The 6,000-nt window shown below is 46.6% G+C and overlaps 1 protein-coding gene across 4 annotated transcripts in view; it reads left to right on the top strand.

Moving 5' to 3' along the window:
• The first annotated feature begins 4,759 nt into the window (after nt 1–4,759).
• LOC134909856 (amine sulfotransferase-like) overlaps nt 4,760–6,000 on the top strand; it is a 455,842-nt gene continuing 454,601 nt past the window's right edge. For 2 of the 4 annotated variants that reach the window (XM_063917181.1, XM_063917182.1), the window contains exon 1: nt 4,760–4,993. The gene's annotated coding sequence lies outside the window, so the exon portion shown is untranslated. The remainder of the gene's footprint in view (nt 4,994–6,000) is intronic. The other 2 variants (XM_063917179.1, XM_063917178.1) reach the window with 1 other exon arrangement.

The following is a 6,000-nucleotide window of genomic DNA, read 5'->3' as shown; positions in this document are numbered from 1 at the left end:
CCTCCCATTGTGAATGGGAATGAGGATAAAGTGGGGTGCGTGGCCAAGCAGTGGGCTGTAAAAGCCCATTGAAAATTGACAAGAATGCCGCACTATTATAAGGGCCTCATTGATAGGGCTAGATGTGATTGGACAGCGGATCCAGGGGTGGATCCGCTGGTCCAATCACCCATACGCTGATGCATGAGTGCTCACCTCCCTCTCCGTCACCTGAGTCGGCCGATTCCTGATCACCCACAGTCCCACACCTGCCACATGTTCCCCCTGCTGTGTGTGTCTCTGTGTTTGCGCTGGGCGATGCTGACAAGAGCCGCTGGCAGACCTGCTCCCTCCACTGGCAAGAGAAGGAGCAGCTGGAGGCTGTAAGCTCTCTCCTTCCAAAAACCTAAATCCATACATTTCTATCCTGAGTATATAGGGAGGAAAGTCTTTTACAAAGCAACGTGTGCGCCCTCTGCCCTCTACAAGTACCCCTATTGGATTCTACTGGACAAGTGGACGTGATCGGCGTGGGATGTAGGTAAGTAATCTCTCTCTCAGTTTTTATAGGTACCCCTATTGGATTCTAATAGACAAGTGGACGTGATCGGCGTGGGATGTTGGTAAGTATGTGTGAGTGCGTACGTGTGTTTTAATACATTTTTACTGTCAAGGTGTGTGTGTTGTGTTTTTATTTGGGTATTTTTTTGGTTGAAGAAATACAGGTACCAGCGGGCCCATTATTTCCCTGCATGCTGGTACTTGTGGATCGCCAAGTACCAGCAAACGGGGGAGGCTTGTTGGGCCTTGTAGTTCCATAACAAAAAAAATATCCTTTTTTAAACACACTTATGGCTATCAGCCCGGCACCCACTGCCCAAGTGCACTGGGGACAGCCTCAGGCTTCACCACTGGCCCTTGGGTGTCTGGAGGTGGGAAGCACACCTTGATTACAGGGGTCCCCACTCCTCCAGGGAACCCTGGCCAGGGTTGACTAGTTGGGGGGGTAATGACATGGCCTCAGGGACCGATATAAAAGTGTCCCCCGGCTATGGCATTATCTCCTTGGCTAGTGGAGCCCGGTGCTGGTTTTGAAAATATGGGGGACCACTACATCTTTTGTCCCCCGTATTTTTAGAACCAGTACCGGACTAAGAGCCCAGTGCTGGTTGTCTAAATAACGGGAACCCTTGTTCAATTTTCCCCCCGGTATTTAAACAACCAGGACCGGCTCAAAGAGCCCGAGGCTTGTTATACTTAAGAGGGGAGACCCCACACATTTCTTTTTTTTTTTACTTTTTACCCATTCGCACCCTTTTCCACAGATAAGCATGCACAGATCTCACTGATCCGTGCATGACTATCACAACATGCCAGAAAAAAGCTGGTCTATTTGAAAGCTCATTTTTTTATGAATGCCTTACTTTCCCGGCAGTGTTTGGCTATTGTCAGCAGTGATTGAGAAAACAAATTCTTAGTCGGCAGTGTATCTCAATACAAATACCCCAACACAGCCGAGATTTGTGTTTAGTAAATTCCCGAGATCACACTTAGAAAAAAAAAGCCACTCGAATTAAATCGGGACCTTAGTAAATATATCCCAGTCAGTCCAGTCTGGCTAGAGGGGCCATGTTCCCCTACTTCTATCTTCTCTCTCTCTCTCTCTCCTGATTCCTGTTCAGGCTGCTCTTGTCACCAGTGATTCCCGCAGATCTAGGCCCAGGTCCATGTAAGTAAATACCAAAATAATTGTCATTCACTGTCTGTTCCCATCACCCTTTACTTCTCTCTTTTACATTCTCACCTGCTGCTACTGCAGTTACCCTTTCCCTGGCATCACCCTCTCCCTGTCACCCACTACAGCCACCCTTTTCCCGGTGTCACCCACTGCTGTCACCCTCTCCCTAGCGTCACCCTCTCCCTGGCATCACCCACTGCTGCCACCCTCTCCCTGGCATCACCCACTGCTGTCACCCCCTCACTGGCATCACCCTCTCCCTGGCTTCACCCGATGCTGTCACCCTCTCTCTGGCGTCACCCTCCCTATCACCCTCTCCATGCTGTCACCCCCTACCAGCCGTCACCCTCTCCCTGGCATCACCCACTGCTGCCACCCTCTCCCTGGCATCACCCACTGCTGTCAACCTCTCCATGGCATCACCCTCCCCTTCACCTTCTCCCTGGCATCACCCACTGCTGTCACTCTCTCCCTGGTGACCCTCTCCTTGGTGTCATGCTCTTCCTGGCATCACGCTTTTCCTGTCACCCTCTCCCTGTCGTCACTCACTCCCTGTTACCCACTGCTGTCACCCTCTATCTGGTGTCACCCTCACCCTGTCACCGACTGCTGGCTATTTTGTTGTCCAGGACTTCCATTAACTTAATAGCACCGCATCCACATGCTATTAAGTTAATGGAAGCCCTGGACAACAAAATTGCTTTCATGTCCTCCTCCCACTCCCTTCCCAGTCCCAAACACTAATTTTTATGTTTTTTTTTCTAAAAAAATGTACAATATATCACAAGTATAATAAGCAAGCAGGCAGCGGGCATTGGAGGCAGTGACGGTAGGGCTCATCGGCAGGATTCGGCGGACATTATGGCTGCAATGCCTCACCAGCCACTGACCTCACCGCATGTTACTGGTTGAAATGCGTTCACTTGCCACAAGATTACTAAAGGTAATAGTTTGTGACATGGATAGCAAACGAGGCAAAAGTTGTAAACCCTTAAAAACATGTATCGACCTTTTTACCCTGTCGACCTTTTGACTGTCGAAAATATGAGATCGACCTAATGACTGTCTATCTTATAACTGTCTATCGAAACATTGGAACCCAGCAAAGCATAACAAAAGTGGAAACCCAGCATTTGGTTACGGTCGTGGATTCCACACTTCACAAAGTCATTGGGCGGTATTCAAATTATATATCACGCCCAATCTCCTTTCTAAAGTGATCCCCGTTATTGCACATATTGCATCCATAGTAATCAGGTTTAGCTGCGTAAAGGGTTGGGTACCCTTGCTACCTCAGATGTAGCGAGCTGAAATGATTATACTATGCTCATCAGCAGAAACAAAATGGGTGTGGAAGGGGGTGAAAAGAAGTGAATACTGCCCATTATCTGCAAATGATCCTCAACAAAATATTAAAAATGAACTTCATATTTCTGATTATGTTATTTTTCCAATTACATTTGAGCCATTGAAAACATGGGGCTGTGTATAACAATGGTTTCAATTTCTAAACGTTTTATGTAAAGTCTTTGGCCAACCCCTTGAATTAATGCTGAAAGTCTGCACTTCAATTGCATCGCCATTGTTTCATTTCAAATCAGCTGTGGTGGCTTACGGAGCCAAAATTAGGAAAATTGTGTCAGTGTCCAAATATTCAGTAAGGATTGCAAAATTTGTGATTCGCAATTCGGCTGATTATTGAATGACTGCACATGTGCAACGTTCACACTGTGCACATGTGAGCAAATATAGCGACAGATTGTGATCGCAATTCAGCCGCTATTTGTACATAGCCGCTGTATGACTGACAGGAAATCAGCGTCTCGTGGCGGAACCCTGCCATTTTTTGGGTTTGTCTGAAAAAACACAGATGAGCCCAGGTGTTTTTAAGGAAGGACATTGACATCAGCGATGACCATTTCCAGCTTCTTGTGTCGCAATAATTGTCGATGACCTTGCATGGCACAGATAGGAAAAATCTTTGATGTTCTGGTAATTGCGTATAGTTTTGCAATCAGCCTGCATATTGCGATGCATTCACAATTTTTGCTATGGCCGTTTTTTCTAAATTTCTGGGCGGCAACTTTATGATCGCAGAAACTGCTACTTCGCAGAAATTGCATACTGAATAATGATTTAAATGAACCTACTAAACACAGAGCCGGCCCTAACCAATATGATGCCCTAGGCAAGATTTTGGCTGGTGGCCCCTAGCACCACCGCTGGTTCCGCCTCTGACCTTGCACCTCTTTCCCAGGTGTTTGTACCCCCTATATTTTAAATAGGAACAGTTCGCACATTTGGCACACAGCCCAAAAAGGGGTGTGTTTTTGCTGGCAAGGGGCATGGCCACACAATAGTAACCCCAATTCCAATTACACCACACAGTACTGCAACTTTATTCACATTTGATCATGCGATAGTGTCCATAATTCATATTACATCCCACAGTAGTATCACTTTACCTTATATACGTTACTCCTCACAGTAGAGCCTCTTATTCACATTACATCACACTGAATTGCTCCTTATTCACATTACACCACACTCTATTGCTCTTTATTCACATTAGACGACACAGTAGTGCCCTTTCTATACACAATGCCACATAATAGAGCACCTTATACACATAATGCCACACAGTAATGCCCCTTACACATATGAGACATATTATTAATGTCCTTATAAACATAATGCTCCTTACACATTATGACAACCTTTATTAATGCCCTTTTACACATAATATCCCTTACACATATGCCGCACATTATTAATGCCCTTATACACATAATGACACACATAGTGCCCCCTACACATATGCTGCACATTATTAATGCATTTTTACGTGACACACATAATGCTCCTTACACATATTCCGAACACTACTACACAACCAACCCACTCACATGCACACAGCACTCACACTGCCACTAACACTGTGACCTCTGCCTCTGCTTGGATACAGATGTGTCCTCCACATAAACTACATCTCCCAGCAGCCCTTGCTGCGGGGAGCTGTAGTTTACTTTCAGTTTCATCTTTGCAGTGATCAGCTGAACAGGATTGAGGGGGCAGAGGTAGGGGACAAGTTACCCCAGCCTTTCCCCACCCCCCTCTTCCCCCCCAATGCCATTAATCATGGCAGTGCACTCTAAACTAAGAAGATACTTGAGGTCCGAAAAGGGGGCGGGGCTAGACGGCACTGTACTACACAGTGCCTTGTTGCCAGCAGCATGGGAGAATGGAGGGAATGTAAGCAGCAGCATGGCCAAAACAGTGAGTATGACTCAGGGAAGGGCACTGTATGTGTGTGTGACTGCTATAAGTGTGTATAAATGTTTGCTAGTGTGTGACTGTATATGAATAGGTGTGTGACTACATAGCTGTATGTGTGCTGGTATGTCACTGTATGTATATGTGTCACTATATATGTACTTATACAGGTGTGTGATTATATAGTATGTATGTGAGAGGATGTATGTGTGCGTGTATGTTTTTAGGTGTGTGACAGCATGTATTTGTATAGGTGTGTGATTTCTTGTATGTATCAATGTATGGGTTATTATTGTATACAGGGCCGTTTCTAGACAATTTGGCTCCCAGTGCGAGATTTCAAAATGCGCCCCCCCCCCTATTGCTCTAAAAAAAAAAGTGCGCCCCCCCATATAGCCATAAAAAGAAAAATCATGCGCGCGCCTTAGGCGCGCGCGCACTCCCGACAAGGGTGTGTGGCCTGATTAAAATGGGCGTGGTCTCATTAAAGTGGGTATGGCCTCATCTGATATCATCACACCCACCACAGGGGGAAAAAAATAAAAATAAAAAAGTCCCTTTTTACACATTACAGCAGGCAAGTGTCCCCATATTACACAGCGCGGCAGGCAGGTGTCCCCATTTTACACAGCGCGGCAGGCAGGTGTCTCCATTTTACACAGTACGGAAGGCAGGTATCCCCATTTTACACAGTACGGTAGGCAGGTATCCCCATTTTACACAGTACGCAGGCAGGTGCCCCCATTTTACACAGTACGCAGGCAGGTGCCCCCATTTTACACAGCACGGCAGGCAGGTATCCCCATTTTACACAGCACGGCAGGCAGATATCCCCATTTTACACAGCACGGCAGGCAGATATCCCCATTTTACACAGCACGGCAGGCAGATATCCCCATTTTACACAGCACGGCAGGCAGATATCCCCATTTTACACAGCACGGCAGGCAGATATCCCCATTTTACACAGCGCGGCAGGCAGGTATCCCCATTTTACACAGTACGCAGGC

The sequence above is a fragment of the Pseudophryne corroboree genome, chromosome 4, assembly GCF_028390025.1.
Source record: "Pseudophryne corroboree isolate aPseCor3 chromosome 4, aPseCor3.hap2, whole genome shotgun sequence".
Lineage (NCBI taxonomy): Eukaryota > Metazoa > Chordata > Amphibia > Anura > Myobatrachidae > Pseudophryne > Pseudophryne corroboree.
The sequence above is the reverse complement of the archived record's forward strand: the minus strand, read 5'-3'. Positions and strand labels throughout refer to the sequence as shown.